Source organism: Heterodontus francisci, chromosome 45, assembly GCF_036365525.1.
Source record: "Heterodontus francisci isolate sHetFra1 chromosome 45, sHetFra1.hap1, whole genome shotgun sequence".
In the NCBI taxonomy this organism is placed as follows: Eukaryota; Metazoa; Chordata; class Chondrichthyes; order Heterodontiformes; family Heterodontidae; genus Heterodontus; species Heterodontus francisci.
Window position 1 is genome coordinate 14271395 of NC_090415.1, and position 25937 is coordinate 14297331.

Here is a 25937-nt window from a genome sequence, read left to right on the forward strand (position 1 = left end):
GTCTCTGCCCAATTCACTGGATTTTCTGTATCACCTGAACACTGCTATACTCTGTGTAAAGGTTAGAGCATTTCCATGGCTTACATTTATGCAAGAACTGCTATGTCAAGGCTGGATGGCAAAGCATGACGGTCATCTTCACAGGAATATGTCAAAATGCCTTGTTGAGAGATGCGTCTGTGTGGATGATGCACTGAGTCACGACATAAAGGAAAAGTCATGCAGCAGGAGGGGTCCCACAATGTGGGGGTGATGGATCATGACATATTTTGCCTTTGTGAATAATAAGGACAGCCACTAGAATAGGACTAATTGTATGCTATGTACATCAATATATTACAGTCTGTTTGAGCTAATGCTTGCTTCATTATGAAATGACATTACAAGGCTATAGTCCATTAAAACCTCTCTGTAAGAACAATGGGAGAGATAGGTTGAAGACCACAGCATCCTGACAGGGGGTGAGATGAGATAAATAGGACACTGGAGAATTGCAAACTCAAAATGGCTTCCATCAGCGAGAATGTGACCTTTAGTATCCTTGTTAAAATAGAAAGGAACAGGAAGTATCTGTAATGTGTGTAGATTGAACCATTAACTAACTAGGGTCAAACAATGATGTCAACTTGGTCCAGTTAGGATACTTCGAACAATTTAAAGCTAATATGGTGACATCCTTGCACCCAAAGAAGGGTAAAAGAAAGGGTGTTAAGGGACATTGTCGGCACTTACAGAGGGGTCCACGGAACATCGTTATCACACTTAGAAGGAGAAGATAGACTACGGTCAAGAAAACAGCAAGGGAAGCAGAAAGAGAGAAGTCCACGCCCCAGCAAGCACAGAAGCAATAACCGGTGCTGAGTGATGCTGCAAACCTATTGCTGTTGTTAAACATTCACTTTATCTATCTTAGTTAAGACTAATAAACTCTCAGACTTGATCACAGAACTTGAGTTTGTACCTTGTAGGTCTATTTTGGCCAATAATCACAGGACATTTTCTGTCGCCACTTCCCCTCTCTATTCTATCTCCCTCCTCTCGCTCTCCTCCCTCTGCACTTTATTATTATTGATGATGGTCATATTGACCTATTTATTCTCCTCCATCTCAGACAGTCCCCTGCGATTATGGATGACTTTTTACACTCCAGTTTGATGGGTTCTGAAATAGCTGATAAATCCAATGCATGATCTGCAGACTCTGCCACATGAGGGTTAGGTGGTGTTAGAAGGGTTCAGGTAAATGACCCGTTTGGAGGTATGGATGCTGCCTTCGAGCCTCGACTTCACATGTTACCGACAAATTTCCCTGAACTGTAAACTATCTTCCCAAATGAGAGATGATTTGAGGACATATCTAAAATGTTTCCACACTCAGCCAGGGGTTCTCCTGCTCCGACCAATTTCTGAGCAAAACAGCTGCTTCCGGATTCTGCATTTGCAGGTTTTTGGAGAGACCCCTGTTCAGACTAAGTGATAGACGAATACTGACTGAACACACGTCAGTTGCTGTCTGTGAGTGAGGGGCACTGGAAAACTCTCCCTTGTACCATGTCACAGATACAGTAAGGAAGGATGGAGTAGATGAGTCTATGTCTTTCTCCAGTACTGAATTGCAGTGGGGTGGATGTTTAATCAGTCTCTAACTGTCTCTTTTTGGGTGAGTAGGTAACAGAAAGGAGACCAGTTCCCCTCCCTGAGTACCGGTCACTGCTTCTATGCTGTGTGTGCAGGATTCACCCTGAGTCCCTCTATCCAGCTTTACCTGCTCTATCTGCAAAAGTGCTGAACCTTTCAGTTTTTGGTCTGCTCAAACCGAGTTCAAGGCCTGAGTAGTGAACAGAATGTCTCATTAATTCTTTGAATAATAACATGATTGAACAGCAGGTTATGATCGTCTCGGCCAAAGATTGGAAATATTCCCGTCCATCAATCTTTCAACAGGGACTGCGAGAATCTCCTGGATCAGAGTGTTTAAGGGATACAGACCGAGGCATCGGCAACTAACCCCTGAAAATCACAGCAAAGACTGTGTACATGAGGACATTTAACAACGGGACCAGCTGCCAGTTTTCTATGTTCCATGTTCCCCCACACTTCCCCTCCCTCCCTCCACCCTAACCCCATGTTTGACTTTTCAATGTGGACATTGGGGGATGTTCCCATTGATGTTTATTTGCTGAATTATTGCAGAGAAAGGACAGTCGAATATGACGTCATAACGCGGAGAAGAGCGCATGCGCACCCCATCCCCCAGCTCTGCCTCTGAGCGCCATTCACTGTGATTGTTTAAATCAGCTGCAAATGGAGACATTACAAGCCTGGGGTAAGTGAACAAACAGTATCTGCTCACAGCAGTACAACAGATATGGGCCCGTGTCTGCCGATGTGCTCATAGATTAACATTGATTACCGGGTCCATTCAGCGGGAGTGGGGGACAGTTTGTAATATACATTGTGGAGCAGGAACTGGTCCTGGAACATGGAGTGAGCTGGGGGGGAAGGGAGAGGTCTTTCTCAGGCAGTGTCTGGACAGGGAGAGAGAGACAGAATATGATGAACTCACTATTGAAAATCATTGCTGGTTTCTCTCTCCAAACAGTAATGAATGTTCCTGGTTTAGATCCAGTATCTCACTGTTAGTTGTTATTGGGTTGTGAATGGCAGAAAAAAAATGCTGATTAATAAAGACGCGGTAGATTTCCAAAGACCGTCTACTGTAGGGACCAGGTGAGTAGATTAAGGTCACTTTTTTTAAACAGTGCTTACTTGTTGTCGGTTGAACAATGGGACATAGAAATAGAAATCTGGCTTACGCAAAAGTCGCTACTCGATTGGGTATTCCAATTCATGGAGCAGTTTCTGAGTATCACAAAATTGTTATAAAACCGCTCCGAATATCTGGCAAGTAGAAGCAGAGTTCTCCAGTACTGCAGTGGACTCAGACACTGACACTACTTGTGTTGCTGACTTTCCTTTTGTGATTGTTCAGAATGATTATTGTTGAAAAGATTACATTGATCACTTTTCTGTCTTCTCACTCAGCTGTTATTCAAGTATAAGAGTTGCCTTTCTTTTACTGCAGACAAACACTTGAAGGAACCAGAAGGAAAGGCATGACTCCTCGACAGAAGGAAACGTGCATCCAGCTCGTTCCAATACACAGTAGGTACAGTATCAGTCACAAAGCACACTGACATGGTCAGGTCATCATTTCCACTGTAACAAACAAAAGAAGTAGTCAGACCCACACAGATCCCAAGGTCTAGAGACGCATTATCAATTTGATAGTCAAACAGAGCATAGAGATAGGAGTTGTTTCTATTTCACTCCAGCTGACTGGTAGATACATCAATTACATTCCAAAAACACACACATTATCTGATTTAAATACACTGTGTCTCCTTGGCTACAATTCAAATATCAAATCTTAAACAGAACGGACAAAATGAACCTGATTGAACGCTACAGAATGAATCCCAATAACGCACCCCACAATATAAACTGAGCTACAAATTACACAGCAGTTCAAACATGTCACTAAGGGTCAGACAAAAACATACAGGATTAATTAATTTTCTCAAACTGTTGGAATTTGACATTGCATATCAGGTCATGGTCTAAAATTGAAAGATTGTCATTCATAATTGTTTTTGCACAGCTACAAATTGGATACCAACTCACAAACAAGTATCGAATAAAAGCTACATCAATAAAATATCATTAATCCATATTTTAAATTAAACACAAGTAAACACATATTGATACATTAAGGTGTTAAACAAAGAGTTGCCAACACAATGCCTGAGATACATATTAAGTACCAAATACAACAGGATCCCACACTCACATACAGCAGATAGGCACATAGAAGCAGAATTAATCTAACTCTCAAACAGGGTACCAGAGGCTCACAGATCGAGAATGAATCACATGTACAGACACAGTACCAATAACTTACATATATTGATTAAGTTTTACATGTGTTCACAGAACAGATACATAATTTCTCCCACATTTGCATACTCCCCGAGAGACAGACACATAAGGAATGAATTCCAAATGCACATTCAGTATCAGTGACTGTCAAATTCAGAATGAACCCCTCATTCACACACTGGACCAGAGACTGAAAGGTACAGAATGTGGCCCACAATCATATAAATAGCATAAGAACAAAAGAAACAGGAGCAAGAGTTTGGCCCCTCCTGCCTGCTCTGTCATTCAATAAGGTCATGACAGATCTGATTGTGGCCTTAACTTCAATTTCTTGGCTGCACCCATAACCCTTTACTCTCTTCTAGATCAAACATCTGTCTAGCTGCGCCAGAGACTGAGAGATATATAATGCATCCCAAACTCAATTACAGTACCTGAAATTGATGGACACACGACAAATCACATTGACATAGAGTAGTCAAGACTAGAAAAGACAGAATGAATCCCACAATGCCATTGAGTACCAGTTAATGACAGGTATAGAATGAATACCACTCTCACCCACTGTACCAGTCACTGAGAGCCACACAATAAGCAACACATTCACATACAATGCCAGAGACAGAGATACTGAATGAATCTCAGGCTCACTGTTACTGATGAAAAATGAATTAATCCGCACTTATATTTAGTTTTAGTTACTGATGGGTACAGAGGTATATTTAGACTCCCAGGGAATACCAGAAACTGACATACACCGTATTAATCCCGCCTCATACAGAGTACTGGAACCTGCAATGATGAATTGGAACCAGACATCATCGCAAATTAGCAAATAAATGTTACTGAATAAAGTACACATTTACATATGCCAAACTCAGATTGATGGGTTTATAATGCTGACCATAGCTGCCTTCCAAACAGTTGACCCGGGTTCCTTACTGCAGGTCAGACCTCAATTCTGGTACCATCCAGCTGCATTTTCTAACTTAAAAATTGCAATGCGATTTCAAAAATAAAATTGACAAAATACTCTCATCATCCATGTGTCAGAAACAATGGCAAAGATCTTTGGTCAATAGTGCAAAAAAAGGAGACTGTTAAAGTTTACCTGTTAAACTGAGCTGTGGGTAAAGATGGAACCCACAAACTTGGACTCACAGACCAGAAAGTGACAGGGACAGAGTACAAGCTACACAGAGATATATCTGAAGCTGAAAGATACACAATAGGATGTTTCTGACATAAAATAAACTGACAGGTGCAGATATATCTACACTCACAATCATAAACAGAGAGATAGAGACAGATTGCAGTTTATGGATTGAGATATATAGAGTGAAACTTACGCTTGCATACCAGAAACTGAATGATACAGCAAAACAGACAAGAAAACAAACCTCACCTACCAGATGAGAAGTAAGCCATAAATACATACCAGAAACAGAGAAGCATGAAGCAAATCCCACATACACACTCCAGAACTTGACAGGTAAAAATCAATACTGCAAGACACAAAGGATAAAAGGTTCAAACACACACTCACATTTCAGTGGCAGACAGATACAGAGTAAAACCCATACTCCCATAGCAGAAACTGACAAACACGAAGTGAAAACTACACACATACCAGAAACTGACAGGTACAGAACAGAATACATATTTAAATACCAGAAAATAAAACCAATATTCACACACCACAGAATGACAGGTACAGTGCAAACCCCACATCATACTCCAAAAACTAACAGATACAGACTAAATCAATACTCCCGTACCAGAAACAGTCAGGTACAATGACGATCATTGGACGATATTTACTTTGTCGGGCAGGGAATTAATAAGTGACAGAATGATCAAAATGGCTGGTCAACGTTCTTGTTTGAGAACTCAAAGTTAACTTGGGCTGAAATTTGAACAGTTGGTATTGAAATCACTGCAGTAAATCATCTCTTTCAGAGAGGCTGTCAGTGGATCTTAAAAGAGCCGTGTGCTTGGTGCTTTATTTCTGTACATTGTGTAGATCCAGAAGGATCTGTTGGGCATGGTCACCTCCTTTGTCACTGGGCAGCAGCAGCCCCATCGCAGTAGAGATGTGCATACAAAAACCCTAGGTCCCAAATGATTGTAGGCTGGAGCCATTTCCTGGCTGAAAGTGAGTTGTGCAATGAGCGAATCATTCATTTGTAACTATTTTAATTAGAGGGAAATAACAGAGTGTGGTGGAGGCACATTCAATTGAGGCCTTCAAAAGAGAATTGGATAATGATATGAAGAGTAATGCAAAATTACCAAGCTATGGTGAAAAGGCAGGGGGGTGGGAGTAGGTGAACTGTTCTTGCAGAAACCTGGCCTGGATACAATGGGCCGAATGCCCTCTTTCTGTGATGTAGCCATTCAATGATGCTATCCTTCGATGATAACATAAACATAGCAATGAAAGCAAAGTGCTGGAAATACCCATAATTTGTAATACCCAGGGCTGACAGGATCTGTGGAGAGAGGTCTGTGACCTTTACTCACAGTATTTCCAGCACATTCTGTTTTTATTTCATATTTCTGGCATCCACAGTATTTTGTTTTGATTAACATAAACTAACAGGTTCAGAATAATATGCTTGCAAAGCATTTGATTAATCAAAAAGCTGTGGTGTTTAGTTGCTTTATAAATGAAGCCTGAGGGGCCTGTTTCAAAAAGCAATCTTTGTTATAGTGGGAGGGGTGGAGGGAATATCTCCCCTCTACAGCTTCCAACCTCATAATCCCGCAACCCTGGACAGCCTGCTTCTATCTCCTTCCCAAAATCCACAAACAGGACTGTCCCGGCAGACCCATTGTTTCAGCCTGTTCCTGCCCCACTGAACTTATTTCTTCCTACCTTGACTCTATCTGTTTTGCCCTGGTCCAGCCTCTTCCCACCTACATCCATGACTCTTCTGATGCCCTACATCATTTTGACAATTTTCAGTTTCCTTTCCCCAACCACCTCCTCCACTATGGATGTCAAATCTCTCTACACCTCCATCCTCCACTAGGATGGTTTGAGGGCTCTCTCTTTCCTTGAACAGAGGCGCAAGTAGTCTCCATCCACTGCCACCCTCCTCCACCTGGCTGAACTTATTCTCACTTTGAACAACTTCTCCTTCAACTTCACTCACTTCCTTCAAGTAAAAGGTGTTGCTCTGGGTACCCACATGGGTCCTAGTTATGCCTGACTTTTTTGTGGGATATGTCGAACATTCCTTTTTCCAGTCCTACTCAGGCCCCATCCCCCAACTCTTTTTCCAGTACATTGATGACTGTATCGGTGCTGTTTCCTCCCTCCACCCTGAACTGGAAAACGTTATCAATTTTGCTTCTAATTTCCACTCTTCTCTCACCTTTACTTGCTCCATTTCCGACACTTTCCTTTTTTTCCTCGACTTCTCTGCCTCCATCTGTGGGGATAGGCTGTCTACTAATATTCATTATAAGCCCGCTGACTCCCACAGCCAGCTCGACTACACTTCTTTACACCTTGCCTCCTGTAAGGACTCCATTCCATTCTCCCAGTTTCTCTGTCTCCAACGCATCTGCTCTGATGATGCTGCCTTCCACGACAGCGCTTCTGATATGTATTCCTTTTTCCTCAACGAGAGATTCCCCCCTTCCCCCCCCCCAACTGTGTTTGACAGGATCCTCAACCGTGTCCGGCCCATTTCCCGCACCTCTACCCTCACCCCTTCCCCTCCCTCCCAGAACACAAACAGGGTTCCTCTTGTCCTCACTTTCCACCCCACCAGCCTCCACATCTAAAGGATCATCTTCTGCCATTTCCACCACCTCCAGCGTGATGCCACTACCAAATGCATCTTCCTCTCCCCTCCCCTGTCAGCATTCCGAAGGGATCATTCCCTTCACGACACCCTGGTCCACTCCTCCATTATCCCCACCACCTCATTCCCTTCCCATGAAATCACAGGGGGTGTAATACCTGCACATTTACCTCCTCTCTCCTCACTAGCCAAGGCCCCAAACATTCCTTTCAGGTGAAACAGCGATTTAATTGACCTTCTTTCAATTAATATACTGTATTCCCTGCTCACAATGTGGTCTCCTCTACATTGGGCAGACCAAACACAGACTGGGTGACCACTTTGTGGAACACCTCTGCTCAGCTGGGAAGCAGGACCCTGAGCTTCCAGTTGCTTGCCATTTCAACGCACTCCCCTGCTCACATTTCTGTCCTGGGATTGCTGCAGTGTTCCAGTGAACATCAACACAAGCTCGAGGAACAGCACCTGATTTACTGATTAGGCATGCTACTGCCTGCTGGACTGAACATTGAATTCAATCATTTCAGAGCATGACAGGCCCCCCATTTTTATTTTTTATTTGTTTATTTTATTTCAGTTTGTTGCTACTGTGCCTACCCACTTTTTTTTCATGTTTGTACTTTGGGCTAGAGCTGTTCATTTTTCTGACAATTAACACCCTCTCTGCACTAATGCTTTGTCTTTCACCACACCATTAACATGCCATTTTCCTTTGCTCCTTGACCTTCTGGTCAGTTGTTCTCTCTGACCTTGTCATGTCAATACCTTCTCTTTTGTAATCTCTTGCCCCACCCCATCTTAATTTGCTTAAAACCTATTATATTTCTAATATTTGCCAGTTCTGTTGAAGGGTCACTGACCTGAGACGTTAACAGTGCTTCTCTCTCCCTAGATGCTGCCAGACCTGCAGATTATTGCGAGCATTTCTTTTTTTTAATATCTTCTCTTAAATGTGGAGACCAAAACGGCACACAGTATTCCAGGTGTGGTCTCACCAAAGCCGTGTACAATTTTAGTAAGACTTCTTTCATTCCTGTACTGCAATCCCCTTGCAATAAAGGCCAACATGCCATTTGCCTTCCTAATACCCTGCTGCACCTTTATGTTATCTTTGTGCCTTCCTTGTATGAGTACCCCGAAGTGTCTCTGAACATCAACACTTTACATTTTCACACCTTTTCAAAAATATTCTGCTTTACTATTTTTATGACCAAAGTGAACAACTTCACTCTTCTCTACATTATACTCTATTTGCCAGCGCGTTGCCCACTCACTTAACGTGTTTATATCTCTTTGCATCCACTCCACATACTCCCTGCAGCTTACCTTTCCACCGAGCTTTGTATCATCAGCAAACTTAGATACATTACTCTCTCTCTCTCTTCATTCAAGTCATTAATATAGAGTGTAACTAGCTGAAGTCCCAGCACTGATCCTTGAGACACCCCACTAGTCACTGCCTGCCAACTTGAAAATGCCCCGTTTATGCCCACTCTCTGCTTCCTGTCCTCTTTCCACACTAATACATGACCCCCTAGCCCTTATCTTGCCTATTAATCTTTTATGTGGCACCTTATTGAATGCCTTTTGAAAATCCTGGTATACTATATCTACTGGTTCCCCTTTATCTACCCTACTAATTACATCCTCAAAAAACTCTAATAAATTTGTCAAGCAGCATCTCCTTTTATTAAAATCATGTTGACTTGTTCTAATGCAACTTCTCCAAGTGCAATTTTAAGCTTCGTTAATAATAGTTTCCAGGATCTTCCCAGTGACTGATGTTCAGCTAATTGGCCTGTATGATGGAACCATAGAAACATTACGGCACAGAAGGAGGCCATTCAGCCCATCGTGTCCATGCCAGCCGGAAAAAAACTAGCCTCCCCATCTAATCCCGCTTTCCATTATCTGCTCCCTAACTTAGCGGGTTACAGCACTTCAGATGCATGTACAAACAACGAGGATGGGATTCAAACCCACATGTGCAGAGTGCAATGGACTAACAGTCCGTCGCCTTAACCACTTGGTCACCTCATCCTGCTGTAGCCCTCAGTTTTCTCTGTCCTGGGCTTGCTGAGGTGTTCCAGTGAACATCAACGCAAGCTCGAGGAACAGCACCTCATTTACCAATTAGGCGTGCTACAGCCTGCTGGACTGAACATTGAGTTCAATAATTTCGGAGCATGACGGGGCCCCCCATTTTATTTTAATTAATTTATTTTTTGATGTGTTTATTTTGTTCTGGTTTGTTTCTACTGTGCCTACCCACTGTTTTTTTTTCATGTTTGTGCTTGGGTCCAACGCTATTAATTTTTCTGTCAATAAACACCCTCTCTGTACTAACACTTTGTCTTTCACCACACCATTAATATACCGTTTGCCATTGTTCCATGACCTTCTGCTCAGTTATTCCGTGAACTTGTCCTATCAACACCTTCACTTTTGGTATCTCTTGCCACACCGCACCCCACCTCTCCGTCCACCCACCACCCCCCCCCCCCCCCCCCCCGCTTTACTTGCTTAAAACCTATTACATTTCTAATATTTGCCAGTTCTGATGAAGGGTCACTGACCTGAAACGTTAACTCTGCTTCTCTCTCCACACATACTGCCAGACTTGCTGAGTATTTCCAGCATTTCTTGTTTTTATTATACCTTTATTCCTACTCAGTTCTACAATCCATTGCTCCAAGAAACTGTGAGGAAAACATTCTACCAATTAATCTTCTAGACCACTGTTGCTAATTTGATTGTTCCAGTCTATATGCAGAGTAAAGTCCCCACAATTAATACATTACTTTTTTTTTTACACAGTTCAATAATTTCCCGTTTAATGTTCTGTCCAATAATACCACCGTTAGGTAACTACTGTTAGACAGCCTACACCTGCCAGTGTTTTCTAACTCCTGCTATTCCTAATTTCCACCCAGTCTGATTCTACTTCATGGTCTTCTGAGGCCAGAACCCCTCTTATTAACGTCCTTCTGCCATCCTTTACTATCAGGGCTACCCCTACTCCTTTGCCTATCTCTGTCTGTCTCTCTGAAAGATTGTGTACCCTGGAATATTCATTTCCCAACCTTGATCTCCTTGTAACGATTTCTCAGTAATGGCAATTAGATCAACATCATTTACCTCTATTTGTGTCATTAGTTCATTGATTTTATTACAGATGCTTCGGGCATTCAGATAAAAGACTTTAATTTCTTTTTTAAAATCTCTAATCCTTGCAATGACCTTATTTGCCAGTGTACCATGTTTGTTAGACTCTGTCCCTTCTTCTCCCATTCTGTTTGAAGTTACCCACATGACTATTCTCCGTCTGCTGCTGATGGTATATTCTAGCGGTGGACGAGTGGCTCAGCACCTCAGGAGGCTACCCAGTACGACCTGGCGGCATCCTCCTCTGTGGGTGTGTCGGGGGGTGGAGGGTTGCTCCTGATCGGGCACCATGTGCCTCATGTAGGTACCCCCACCTTGACACAAGCCACTCATGTTGAAGCTCATTACCTCCAGGTCTCCTCCTGAACTGAACTCCCCTGCCTCATCAGGGCTCAGCCAATTGTTCCCAGAGAGGGCCAACACACTTATCTCAATTATAGGGCATCGTAGAGCATGGCTACCTGAGGCAAACCCATCAGGACCCGACGGCGTGTTGGGTTCAGGTCGGGTCAAGTCAAGTCGCTCTTGCGGGTCCGGCATTTGGTCAGACAACCTCTATCTCCACCTCCAGTAAGTGGCTCCAATGTGAATGTATCTTTTGGACCTGAAAGGTTGTTTAGTTACAGATTTTTTAAGCTTGTGCAGATAAGTGAAAAACGGAAGCTCGGTTAACTGATGGTCGGGTCGGGCGCGGAACCAAAATGAAAGGACGGCACAGTGGCGCAGTGGTTAGCACCGCAGCCTCACAGCTCCAGGGACCCGGGTTCGATTCTGGGTACTGCCTGTGTGGAGTTTGCAAGTGGGTTTTCTCTGGGTGCTCCGGTTTCCTCCCACAAGCCAAAAGACTTGCAGGTTGATAGGTAAATTGGCCATTATAAATTGTCACTAGTATAGGTAGGTGATAGGGACAGGTGGGGGTGTTTGGTAGGAATATGGGATTAGTGTAGGATTAGTATAAATGTGTGGTTGATGTTCGGCACAGACTCGGTGGCCCGAAGGGCCTGTTTCAGTGCTGTATCTCTAATCTAATCTAAGGACTTGAACCGGGTCGGATGTGGTTCTGTTGGGCTCCGGTCAGGTTTTATTTGCAGACCGGAGCCGGCCTTTCGCGCATTGTCCCTTGCTGCTTTCATCGCTGCGACAGTCCCAGCAGTGACCAGCGCTCCTGGTGGCGCTGCTGGGACTGAGGCGCTGCTGGCCCCCTGAGGCGGGATGTCCTGTCTCTGAGGGGCGGAATTCTCGCCCGGGGCCAATTAAGGGCCTGGATAATGTCAAGTCATGGCGTGGCACCCAGGTCCCGCGGATGCGGGCTCGCCTTCGACTTTTTTGGCCAATGGGCGGGGCCTCCACCCCGACGAAAAATTCCAGCTTCGGTCTCTGAATTCCGCCCACCTGAAGCTAGCAAACTCCCTCCAGCCCTCCACTGGCTGGCTTCCCCGAACAAGGCGGCCCTCCCCCAGGATCACCACTTCCGGATTGGCTCCCCCACCCCCCCAACCTCAAAGGGAATCATCCGCCTCCCGCTGGGTGTGTCGGCCTATCTTGTCTTGCAGCCTCCAACGAACTGTTCCTCGCCTGACAGCAAGTAAAGCTTGTCAATCAGGCTGGCTTCCGGGTGTGGAACCAGTTCCCGGCATCACACGTACTTTAAAACTCCATCGTGTGCGGGGAAATTCCCCACTTCCTAGTTTGTCGCGCGTTACCGACCACCTTGAACTCCAACAGGCCAACTCCAAATGTATAATCCGGCCGAATAGTGCTCCCCACTGAGGTTTAATATAACAAACGTTATATAAGCAGGTCGGTAACAGCTAATATATCCAGCTAATAATCAATGCACAGGCATGGGCTCTAGTTTATGAATTTATTTGTTTCCAATGACAAAGTACGGTTGATAAAAAAAAAAGACACGGGATGGGTGCTCGTTCCTCGTTATTCTCTAACCTCATTTTCAAAATTTCACTTTTTTTTTGTTGCTGGCCGGAAGTCCTCGCATTGTAAAACTTCGTGTTCCGAAGAAGGGTCGCTGACCCGAAACGTTAACTTTCACTTTCCGCAGATGCTGCCAGACCTGCTGAGTGATTCCAGCATTTCTTGTTTTTTATTTCAGATTTCCAGTATCCGCAGTATTTTGCTATTATTGCAGTACTCGTGTTGTGTCGTTCACCACAAACGGATTCACCATTCCGCAGCTCACAATTATTAACTCAGTTCACAATGTCAGGTTAATTGTCAGCATGGACTCGTTGGGCCGAATTGCCACCTTCCATGCTGTCATTACATTCCTGATCATAACGACCATGAGACTGCTGGTCCGCCGTTCTGCTGCAATTAGAAGTATTTCGGTCGCCTTCACGAAGGCTCCTGGACTCCTCTGATACCACAAGCAGTCCTTTCAAGATCTGAATCAGACGCACAGACAACCAAGAGCAAAGGGCGTCAATAATTGCTGCCATTCTTTAAAGAGCTGCAAGTCCTTTCTTTTTTGACTGTGTTCGGACAGCTGACACGGGCGATATTGACGACAGATTTGTCGCCCGAGAATGCACAGCGATTGTTAACGTCATCAGTCCTTCCAAATTTGTCAGCGTGAATCCGCGCGCCGACGTCACCACGCAATGGCGTCCCTGCGTTGCCTCACCCCTCAAGCACCGCCTCCATTCTGCTCAACAGTACCCTGCTTCAGCCGCTTGCTCTCCCCTTCCCTACCGCTGATTGTTCGTCAGCAGAACAGCGCATACGCACTCCCCCTCTCCCCCATCACCCACCTCCCCCTCTCCCCCAGCACCCACCTCCCTCCCTCTCTCCTCCCCACTGGCAGCAAGGCTGTTGAACGCCACTTAGTCAGTGAGCAGATTTATTTAGTCAGTGGTCTCCTCTACATTAGAATCATAGAGAGATATAGCACTGAAACAGGCCCTTCCGCCCAACGAGTCTGTGCCGACCATCAACTTCCCATTCATACTAATCCTACATTAATCCCAAGTTTCCGACCACATCCCCACAATTCTCCTGGCGCAGTGGTTAGCACCGCAGCCTCACAGCTCCAGCGACCCGGGTTCAATTCTGCGTACTGCCTGTGTGGAGTTTGCAAGTTCTCCCTGTGTCTGCGTGGGTTTCCTCCGGGTGCTCCGGTTTCCTCCCACATGCCAAAGACTTGCAGGTTGATAGGTAAATTGGTCATTATAAATTGCCCCTAGTATAGGTAGGTGGTAGGGAAATATAGGGACAGGTGGGGATGTGGTAGGAATATGGGATTAGTGTAGGATTAGTATAAATTAGTATAAAGACAGGGCTAAATTGTGGCGAGTCGAAGAGACTTAGTAGTTGGCAGGAAAAAAGACAGAGGCGCAAGGGGAGAGCCAACTGTGCAACAGCCCCAACAAACAAATTTCTCTGCAGCACCTGTGGAAGAGCCTGTCACTCCAGAATTGGCCTTTATAGCCACTCCAGGCGCTGCTTCACAAACCACTGACCACCTCCAGGCGCGTATCCATTGTCTCTCGAGATAAGGAGGCCCAAAAAGAAAAAAAAGAGTATAAATGGGTGGTTGATGGTCGGCACAGACTCGGTGGGCCGAAGGGCCTGTTTCAGTGCTGTATCTCTAAACTAAACTAAAATCTACCTACACTAGGGGCAATTTGCAATGGTCACTTTACTTATCAACCTGCAAGTCTTTGGCTGTGGGAGGAAAGCCACATGGTCACAGGAAGAATTTGCAAACTCCATACAGGCAGTACCCAGAACCGAACCCAGGTCGCTGGAGCTGTGAGGCTGCGGTGCTAATCACTGCACCATCCCATTGGGGAGACCAAACACAGACTGGGTGACCGCTTTGTGGAACACCTCTGCTCAGTCTGCAAGCAGGACTCCGAGCTTTGGTTGCTCCCCATTTCAACACTCCCCCCTGCTCTCATGCTCATATCTCTGTCCTGGGATTGCTGCAGTGTTCCAGGGAACATCAATGCAAGCTCGAGGAACAGCATCTCATTGACTGATTAGGCACAATACAGCCCGCCGGACTGAGCATTGAGTTCAATAATTTCAGAGCATGACAGGCCCCCCCCCCCCCCCCATTTTACTTTTATTTTTAGTTATTTTCTTTTTCCTTTTTTTGTGTTTATTTTATTTTATTTCATCTTACTTTGTTCAGTTTGCTTACCCACTTTTTTTTTCATGTTTGTACTTGTGGCTGTTCCATTTTCAGTCCGTTAACACCTTATTTGCACGAATGCTTTGTCTTTCAACACACCATTATCTGTCTTTGCTCCACGACCTTCTGGTCAGCTATTCTGTGACCTTGTCCTATCTACACCACATCCTTTGTTATCTCTCGCCCCACCCCCGCTTTACTTGCTTCTAACCTTTTACATTTCTAATATTTGCCAGTTCTGAAGAAGGGTCACTGACCTGAAACGTTAACTCTGCTTCTCTCTCCATAGATTTGGCCAGACCTGCTGACTATTTCCAGTATTTCTTGTTTTTATTTCAGAGTTCCAGCATCGGCAGTATTTTGCTCTTATTTTAGCGAAGAAGTTTTTTTCTTAAACAGAGGGAATTGAGATATTACGGCCCCGTAATAAGCGAGCAAACAGCTGTCTCCTTCTGGCAGCTCATCACTTTGGGACCCTGAGTGAGTTCAGCGTCATTGACGGTGGGGCAGATTCAGAGGGATCAGGAACTGGTCCCGGAACATGGAGCAAGCGGCGGAAGGGAGAAGCCTTTCTCGGGCTTTGTGTTGGCTGGGTGAGTGAGTCAGAAAGTGAAGAAGCTGCTCTTGAAAATCCTTGATATTTTCTCTCCTCAAATTTGTAATGCATATTCCTGGTTTAGCTCCTGTTTCACGCTGTTTGTTGTTTTTCAACAGTGATTTGTGAAAACAAAGCCGGATAGTAAGGGCAGTTAAACAAACAACACCTTTGCCGCACCAGGTGAGAAATATCAAGGAAACTTGTTTTAAACAGTGGCTGTTGGTTTCCGTTGTACAGTTAGTCCAATGGGAGCTGGAAATAGAAAACTGACCTGCACAAATATCCCTGCTCTATCGGCTAGTCCCATTTAGAAAGCAGTGCAAATGTTGGATTGTTTCTGGAGCTCACTAAATTTCTAGAAAAGCGCCAAAAGAAACAGCTGGTCGGCAGAAGCTGGGTGCTGCAATAGTCTACTGCCTTCCCGTTAGTTTGGGTACCTCCTTCCAACAAACTCAGCTGGCATCATGGACCATGAAGAGGCCAAGCGAAAACACACAGGAGGAAAAATCCTAGGATTCTTTTTCTAAAATTTGAAACCAGCCTAAAATAAACCATTGAAACAAAAAGAAAAATGGAATCAGACACTGACATTTTACATTGTTGGTTAATATTTGCATTTGTTCGGAATGATGATTGACTGAAAAAATACATTAATCTCTTTTCTGTTTGCACTTCGCCTGATCTTTGATTTACTTCCTTCCTGTAGGAAAATACTTGAAGGCACCAGAGTGAATGTGGTAATTCCTCAGCACAAGGAGAACTGTGGTAAACACCTTCTAACACACAGTAGGTACAGTATTACTGCCACAGTGCAGAGACACAGACAGGCCATGAGTTCCACAGTCACAGAGATCAGAAGTAGTCAGACTCACACTGAGCACAAGTTCCAGAGGCACATTCTCAATCCAGCAGTCAAAGAAACCAGCAGGGATAGAAGTTCTTTCCAATTCACACAACTTAGTACTGCTGAAAGTTTGGCACATCAATCTCAGCTCAAAATCACACCCACTTTCAGATTGTAAGGCACTGTATCAATCTCGCAAGAGTGCAGCTTTAGCTACAAATTAACTAACAGATGGAACAGCTCATTGAAAGGTACAGAATGAATCCTAAGAATTTAGCCCAGACTGCAGACTGAGTGGCAGATTACAATGCAGTACAAAGATCTCATGCAGTGTCAGAAGGAAAGTTACAGCATTAAGTCAATTAATGCATACTGCAGCACACATTAAGTGCCAATCCAATAATCTAACTAAGAGCCAGAAATAAAGAGGCACTGTCAATTCCATTAATACAAACTGAATGACTCTGATCTTACTGACCAGACCATTTATCAGTTTGAAATATATATGATCATTCACAGATGTGTTCAAAGTTACAGACGAAATACTGGTCCAAAACACTCTCTCAACTTCATAAAATAGGTGAAGTGATCCATATTTTACATGAAAAGTGAGGGAAGCAAATAATGATAAAGTACGGTGTGAAACAAATAGATCTCAATAACATAACTGAGATACATTTTTTTTTAGAGATACAGCACTGAAACAGGCCCTTCGGCCCACCGAGTCTGTGCCAACCATCAACCACCCATTTATACTAATCCTACACTAATTCCATATTCCTACCACATCCCCACCTGTCTCTATATTTCCCTACCACCTACCTATACTAGGGGCAATTTATAATGGCCAATTTACCTATCAACCTGCAAGTCTTTGGCATGTGGGAGAAAATCACTCTGGTACAGTACCATAACGTAAGACATAAGAGCAAGAGTAGATCATATAGCCCCTCAAGCCTGCTCCACCATTCAACACAATCGAGACTGATCCGCTGTCTTAACTTGACTTTTCTTCCCACACCCCATATCTCTTGAGAGACCAAAGATCTTTCAATGTTAGCCTTAAATATACTCAACCAGGGAGCACCTGTATCCCTCTAGACGATTCCAAACTGTCACAATGTACTGAGTGAAGAAATTTCTCCTCATTTCAGTTCTAAACGATTGGCCACATATCCTGATCCTGTGCTCCTGTGTTCGAGATTCCCCCAGAGGAAATGCTGTGCCTGTTTCAGTACAACTATAACATTCCAAAATATGGAGACAAAACTGTGCACATGTGTGGTCTCACCCAAGCCTTGTACAACGGCAGCAAGACTTTCCTAAACCAGTACTCCAATTCTCTTGCTGTAAAGGTGAAAATGCAGTGGACCTTCCTCACTGTTGGTGAACCTGCATGCTAAATTTCTGTATTCTTGTATGAGTAACCATGGTCTCTCTGGAAAGTAACAGTTAAAAGTTTCACACCATAATATTAGAGACTGCCAGATGCAGAAAAAAGTCCCACACTCTCACTCAGCAGACGCTGACAGTTGGAGAATAAATCTCATATTGACATATCCTCCCATAGGTTGACAATTACAATATGAATGGCATATTCACAGACAATAGCAGAGACTAATGATTGGAATTTGATGTCCAGACATTCATACAGTACTTTGTGGACACGCATAGATTCAATTTCACAGTGAACTTTTTTTTGTTTTTATATTCATTGATGGGATTTGGGCATCCTGGCTCAGCCAGCATTTATTGCCCATCCCTAATTGCCCTTGAGAAGGTTGGTGGTGAGCTGACTTCTTGAACCGCTGCAGTCCATGTGTGGTAGGTACACCCACAGTGCTGTTATGAAGGCAGTTCCAGGATTTTGACACAGCAACAGTCAGTGAAGGAACAGCAATGTAGTTCCAAGTCAGGATGGTGTGTGACTTGGGGAACTTGCAGGTGGTGTTCGCATTGCATTTGTTGCTCTTGTCCTTCTAGTTGACAGAGGTCCTGGGTTTGGAAGGTGCTGTCTAAGGAACCTTGGTGCATTGCTGCAGAGCATCTTGTAGAAGGTACACACTGCTGCCACTGTGCGTCGATGGTGGAGGTAGTGAGTGGGGTGCCAATCAAGCGGGCTGCTTTTGTCCTGGATGGTGTCGAGCTTCTTGAGTGTTGAGGGAGCTGCACCCATCTAGGGAAGTAGAGAGTATTGCATCACACTGCTGACTTGTAGATGGTGAACAGGCTTTGGGGAGTCAGGAGGTGAGTTACTCACCACATGATTCAAAGCCACTCACCAGCTCTCATAGCCACGGTATTTATATGGCTACTCCAGTTCAGTTTCTGGTCAATGGTAACCCCTAGGATATTAATAGTGGGGAATTCAGTGACCCGGATTCAATTCCAGGTACTGCCTGTGTGGAGTTTGCAAGTTCTCCCTGTGTCTGCGTGGGTTTCCTCCGGGTGCTCCGGTTTCCTCCCACATGCCAAAGACTTGCAGGTTGATAGGTAAATTGGCCATTAGCAATTCCCCCTAGTGTAGGTAGGTGGTAGGGAAATATGGGGACGGGTGGGGATGCAGTAGGAATATGGAATTAGTGTAGGATTAGTATAAAATGGGTGGTTGATGGTCAGCACAGACTCGGTGGGCCGAAGGGCCTGTTTCAGTGCTGTGTCTCTAAAAACTAAAAAAAAAATAATGCCAGTGAATGCCCAGGGGTGATGGTTAGATTCTCTCTTGTTGGAAATATTCATTGCCTGGCACTTGTGTGGCATGAATGTTACTTGCCACTCATCAGTGTGATTTCCGGTACCTAGGTCAACGCCAGTTTCATTCTGTTTTAATGACTTTATAGCTGTTAGATGAAATGGAGTGGCTTGCTTAGCCATTTTAGAGGGCATTTAAGAGTCAACAACATTGCTGTGGATTGTGTCACATCTAGGCCAGACCAGGATAAGACAGCAGATTTTCTTCCCGAAAGGACATTAGTGAACCAGATGGGTTTTTACAGTAAAAGCAAAATACTGCGGATGCTGGAAATCTGAAACAAAAACAAGAAATGCTGGAATCACTCAGCAGGTCTGGCAGCATCTGTGGAAAGAGAAGCAGAGTTAACGTTTCGGGTCAGTGACCCTTCTTCGGAACTGACAAATATTAGAAAAATATTGGGTTTTTACAATAATCGACAATGGTTTCATGGCCATCATTAGACTTGCTTTTTTTTTTAGAATTCCAGATTTATTAATTTAATTCAAATTCCACCTTCTCTTGTGGGATTCGAACCCATGTCCATTGAGAAATACCCTGGGTCTCTGGGTTAGTAATCCAGTGACAATACCACGACACCACCACCTCCCCAGCATCTGGGGGCATCAGAGGCTTTGAGCTACAGCATTCATTGAACTCACGCACATTATTGGAGACTGACAGTTACCTAATCATTCACACACTCTTATACAGCACCTGAGACCGACAGACTTTAAAATTAATGCCACAATGACATATAGGAATACAGATTGCAAAATATCAAAATATTCCCAGTTTGACACAGATTAACACAGACGTAGAATAAATAAATGACAAGGGACTGACTGATTAACACTTAATGAATCTTTCTCTCTCTCTGTCACCCTCCCCATCCGCGCCCCCCCCTCCCCACCCACCCACACACACACACACACACACACACACACACACAAAGTAGCCTCAATGAGTATTAGCTGTAGACTGTGTCCGTTACTAAACAGAAAAAATGTCATACTTATTGCCAATTAATCAGCTGGAAATCAGCAGGAAACTAAGATTTGTTTTTAGCAACTTTGACTAAATGTTACAAATAGGAACAGATGAGAGGTTGGGAGCAGGAGGTGATGGCATATCAGCTCCTGGTGGGGGTTGGGGGGAAGGGTGCACACATACATACACACATACACAAACACGCAAGTGCATTAAGTGAATAAATAGAATACTGCCCCAAAACTCCAGTGTCGTTAGCCTAACTTCTGTTCTAGTGATAATGTTGGAATCTATTAATGAAGAGATTACAGCAGTACACCTAGAAAATATTAAAGCAATCAGGCAGAGTCAACTTGACTTTGTGAAAGGGAAATCATGTTTAACTTGATCATTAGAGTTTGTTGAGGATGTAGCTAACAAAGTGAATAAAGGGGAACCTGTAGATGTAGTGTACTTAGCATTCCAAAAGTCATTTTGTAAAGTGTCACATCAAAGCTTATGGCACAAATTAAGAGATCATGGGGTAGGGGGTAACATTTTAGCATTGGAAGATAATTGGTTAACTAACCAGAAGCAGAGAGTAGGGATAAATATGTCATTTTTGGGTTGGCAAGCTGTAACTAGTGGAGTGCTACAGGATTCTGTGCTGGGACCTCACCTATTTACAGTTGCTGATGACACAAGGATAGGTAGAGTAAGTTGTGAGGAGTATATAAGGAATCTGCAAAGGGATTTCGATAGTTTAAATGAATGGGCAAAATGTTGGCCATAGGAGCATAATGTGGGAAAATGTGAACATGTACACTTTGGTAGGAAGAACAGAAAAGCAGTGTATTATTTATATGGAGAAATATTGCAGAACAGGGTTGGGTGCCCAGGTAAATGAATCATAAAACGTTAGTATACATGTACAGTAAGTGATTAGGGAAGCAAATCGAATGTTGCCATTTATTGCAAGGGGAATGGACTATTAAAGTAAGGAAGATTTGATACAGTTGTACAAAGTGTTGGTGAGATGGCATGTGTAGTACATGAACAGTGTTTGTCTCCTTACTGAAAAAAGCATAACATTGCATTAGAAGCAGTTCAGAGAAGTTTCACTCGACTGATTCCTGGGGTGATTGGGTTATCTTGTGGTGAAAGGCTGGTTCTAGTCTCTCTCTTAAGGTGATGCATCCTCTCAGCACACACCCTGTCAAGACCCTGCTAGATCTTATCAGCCAAATAGCCTATTCCTGCTTCGAATTCAAATGATTGTGTGTATGTTCATATGTAAATAATCTCTTTCTGATTCCGCATTTTCATCACCACTTGCCGATTTGTTTTTAAAATTAGGTTTAAATTTGGGTTGATAATCTGGTCACTTTCAAACTGCCTGTGATGTACAGGAATAAAGCCCCATTCAAATCCTGTACTAGAATATATTTCAGCTCAATGTTTGTAAAAATAATCAATCAGAAGTTATCAGTCATGCCTTTCCAAATTTTCCAATCCTCTCCGTCCACAGAAGAGCTGCCAGAGGACTGGAGGACAGCGAATGTGGTACCATTATTCAAGAAGTGTAGCAGGGATAAACCAGGTAATTACAGGCCAGTGAGTCTAACATCAGTGGTTGGAAAACTATTGGAAAAAATTCTGAGGAACAGGATTAATCTCCACTTGGAGAGGCAGGGATTAATCAGGGATAGTCAGCAAGGCTTTGTCAGGGGGATATCATGTCTAACAAACTTGATTCTGTTCTATTCTGAAGCCCACGATTGAACCTGCCTCCACCGCACTCTCAGGCAGGGTATTCCAAATCTGAACCATTCGCTGTGTAACAAAAACATTTTTCCTCATGTCACTGTTGCTTATTTGCCAATTATCATAAATCAGTGTCCTCTGCTTCTGGATACTTCAGCGATCGCTGATTTCCCCCTCCATCAACATCCTGGGGGTTACCATTGACCATAAACTGAAGTGGACCAGCCACATAAATACTGTGGCTATAATAGCAGGTCAGAGGCTAGGAACTCTGCAGCACGTAACTCAGTTCTTGTCTCCCCAATGCCAGTCCACCATCCACAAGGCAAAAGTCAGGAGTGTGATGGAATACTCTCCACTTGCCTGGATGGGTGCAGCTCCAACAACACTCAAGAAGCTTGACGCCATCCAGGACCAAAGCAGCCCACTTAACTGGTACTCCATCCCCCACCTTCAACATTCACTCCCTCCACTACCGGCACTCAGTGGCAGCAGTGTGTACCATCTACAAGATGCACTGCAGCAACTCACCAAGGCTCCTTCGACAGCACCTTCCAAACCCACGACCTCTACACTTAGAAGGACAAGGGCAGCAGATGCATGGGAGCACCATTACCTGCAAGTTCCCCTCCAAACTACACACAATCCTCACGTGGAACTATATCCCTGTTCCTTCACTGCCGCTGGGTCAAAAACCTGGAACTTCCTTCCTAACAGCACTGTTGGTGTACCGGCCCGACTTGAACTGCAGCTCACCACCACCTACTCAATGGCAATCAGGGATGGGCAATAAATGCTGACCCACGTCCCATGAATGAATTAAAAAAGTGCCAATGGGAACAGTTCCTCCATATCTACTCTACTCAGCCCCTCATGATTTTGAAAACCTCAATCAAATCTTCTCTTAATATTCTCTGCTCTGGGTCTGTATGGAAAAAGGCATAAACTATTAAAATGGCGTGAGATTGCAGAACTCGTTGATACAGAGGGATCTGCTACATGAATCACAAGTTAGTATGCAGGTACAACAACTGATTAAGAAGACAAATAGAATCTTGACAGTTATTGCAAGGGAAATCGAATATAAAAGTAGGGACGCTTTACTGCAGCTGTACAGGACCTTGGTGAGACCACATCTGGAGTCCTGAGTGCAGTTTTGGTCTCCTTATTTGAAAGAAAATGATATATTGTGTTTGAAGCAGTTCAGAGAAGGTTAACTTGACTAGTTATGGGGATGCATGACTTATCTTATGAAGAAAGGTTGAACAGGTTGAGTCTATACCCGTTGGATTTTAGAAGAATTAGAGGTGATCTTATTGAAACATAAATGATCCTGAGGGGACTTGACAGCGTGCATACCAGCAAGATGTTTCCTCTTGTGGGGGAGACTAGAATGAGGGGATGCAATTTAAGAATAAGAGGTCTTCCTTTTAAGACAGATATGAGTCATTTGTCTGTGGAATTCTCTTCCCCAGGAAGCAATTTATTGAAGACTGAGTTGGATCGATATTTTATAGACAAGGGAGCCAAGGGTTATGGGGCGCAGACAGGAAAGTGGAGTTGAGACCACAGCCAGATTAGCCATGATCTTATTGAATGGCGGAGCAGGCTTGAAGAGCTGAATAGCCTACTCCTGTATCTAAGTACTATGTTCCTATTTTCCCCAACCTATCCACACAACTGAAGTTCCTCATCCCTGGAACCATTCTCGTGAATCTTCTGCACCCTCTCTAATGCAATAACATCCTTCTGAATGTGTGGCACCCAGAACTGGACACAATACCCCAGTTGAGGCCGAAACAGTATTTTATACAGGTTTAACATAACCTTCATGTTTTTTATACACTAAGTCCCTATTTGTAAATCTTGGAATCTCATATGCTTTCTTAACTGCTTTCTCAACCTACCTTACAGACTTCAACGATTTGAGCACATTGCATGAAAGCTTTCCCCTCCCCCACTTTCCGGTTTTGCTTTCCAGAATGCCTTGTAGCCAATAATATTATGTTCCCATTCCTCCCCTTCTTTCTGCCAGGTTTCTATTTTAGCTGTATGGCGACATATAACTGCAGCTCATCGAGCTTATTTACCTTGCTACCCTCATTTAAACACATATAACAAAAATCCGTCTGAGACAGTCTCACATTTGCCCCTGTCTGCTTCCTCCTATTTCTGAACTATTCAGAACTGCTAAGTTCTGATGATGGATAAAAATGCATAGGTGGTCTGAGGTACGGAATATAAGAGCAGGGGGGTTATGTCGGAACTGTATGAATAATTAGTTAGGCCACAACTTGGGTACTGTGTGCAGTTCTGGTCACCTCATTACGGAAAGGATGTAAATGCACCAGAGAGGATACTGAGGAAATTTACGAAGATGTGGCTGGGACTGGAAAAATGCAGCTACAAGGAAAGATTGTCTAGGTTGGAGTTATTCTCCTTGGAACACAGGAGGCAGAGGGCAGATTTGATTGAGATGTACAAAGTTGTGAGGGGCCTGGACAGAGTGGATGGGAAGGGCCAATTTCTTAGCAGAGAGGTTAGCGACTAGGTAGCATAGATTTAAAGTGGATATAGAAAAAGTAGAGCGGAGATGAGGAAAAGCTGTTCTCTCCCAAAGGGTGGTGGTGGGTCTGGAACTCACTGCCTGCAACAGTATTAGAGAAGGAGCGAGTAACCAGGGTACAACAAAAGCTGAGCATGTGGGATCAGTGATGTCTCTCCATTGTGGGTAAGAACCTGGTCATCAGGTGCGAGGCGCTCACATTGTTGCTGTACGTGGTGCAGGTCTGGCCCATACCCCACTCCTGCACTGTGGCAGTCACCCAAGCCATTTTCCGCTTCATCTGGGGATTCAAAATGGACCGGGTCCGGAGGGACACGATGTTCAAACCTCTGGATAAGAGCGGGATAAATGTACCCTATATCGCCCTCATCCTGATGACTACCTTCGTATGCGGCTGCATCAAGCTGTGTGTAGACCTCCAGTACGCAAACTCCAAGTGTCACTACGTGCTGAGGTTCTATCTGTCCCCGGTGTTGTGAAGGATGGGCCTGGTCACATTGCCATGGAACGCTCCATCCAGTTGGACTGTGCCGTACCACCTATCCTTCGTGGAAATGTTTCTGTGGAAAAACACCATTGACCACCAATCCATCCAGCAGTGGTCTGCACGGAATGTCCTCAAGGCCCTACGGGAAAAGGAGATGGTGGATCCTGTCAAATGGTTCCCCGAGCAGACTGCCAATGTCATTTGGCGGAAAGCCTCATCACCAGACCTTTCAAACAAGCACCAAGATGTAGCTTGGCTGGTGGTGAGAAGACCCCTCCCCGTCAGATTCTTCCTGCATGCCCGACGTCTCACTCCTTCCGCACAATGCCCTAGAAGTGGTTGTGGTGGGGAAGAGACGGTTGCCCACCTCCTTCTGGAATGTGTCTTTGCAAAGCTGGTGTGGAAAGAGATGCAGTGGTTTTAGTCGAGGTTCATCCCAAGCAGCTCTGTAACACAGGAGTCTGTGCTCTATGGGCTGTTCCCAGGGACGCACACCGAGATAACCATCAACTGCTGCTGGAGGACTATCAATTTAACATAACATAAGAAATTAGTGTAGGAGTAGGTCATCTGGCCCCTCGAATCTGCACCGCCATTTAATAAGATCATGGCTGATTTGATTGTGGCCTTAACTCCACTTTCCTGCCTGCGCCTCTAATGGAGAATTCCCTTTAGTCCATAACCTTGTAGGTTTCCCATCTATATGTTTCTCTTCACTCTTTTAGAAAATTATTTATGGAATCAGCTGCTACCAACTTTTGTAATACAGTATTGCACATTGTAACATGAGATACAATTTCTCCTTACCTCCCTTCTCTATGTTTTCAAAGATTTAGAATCAATGACATCCAGTTATGGACCCACTCTCCAGAATAAATCATTTCCCCTACCTACTCTACCAAAATCC

General features: G+C 44.2%; 2 long non-coding RNA genes across 9 annotated transcripts in view; one reads left to right on the plus strand and one right to left on the minus strand.

The window, feature by feature from the left end:
- Nucleotides 1-2232: 2232 nt before the first annotated feature.
- LOC137356447 (uncharacterized) overlaps nt 2233-25937 on the plus strand; it is a 39671-nt gene continuing 15966 nt past the window's right edge. For 2 of the 6 annotated variants that reach the window (XR_010971053.1, XR_010971054.1), the window contains exons 1-6: nt 2233-2325; nt 3085-3164; nt 15411-15664; nt 15786-15849; nt 16376-16455; nt 21742-21813. This is a non-coding gene — a long non-coding RNA (uncharacterized lncRNA). Of the gene's footprint in view, nt 2326-3084; nt 3169-15410; nt 15665-15785; nt 15850-16375; nt 16460-21741; nt 21814-25937 lie in introns of all 6 variants that reach the window. The other 4 variants (XR_010971055.1, XR_010971052.1, XR_010971057.1 and 1 more) reach the window with 3 other exon arrangements.
- LOC137356446 (uncharacterized) overlaps nt 15018-25937 on the minus strand; it is a 28659-nt gene continuing 17739 nt past the window's right edge. For 2 of the 3 annotated variants that reach the window (XR_010971049.1, XR_010971048.1), the window contains one exon: nt 15018-19539. This is a non-coding gene — a long non-coding RNA (uncharacterized lncRNA). The remainder of the gene's footprint in view (nt 19540-25937) is intronic. The other variant, XR_010971050.1, reaches the window with a different exon arrangement.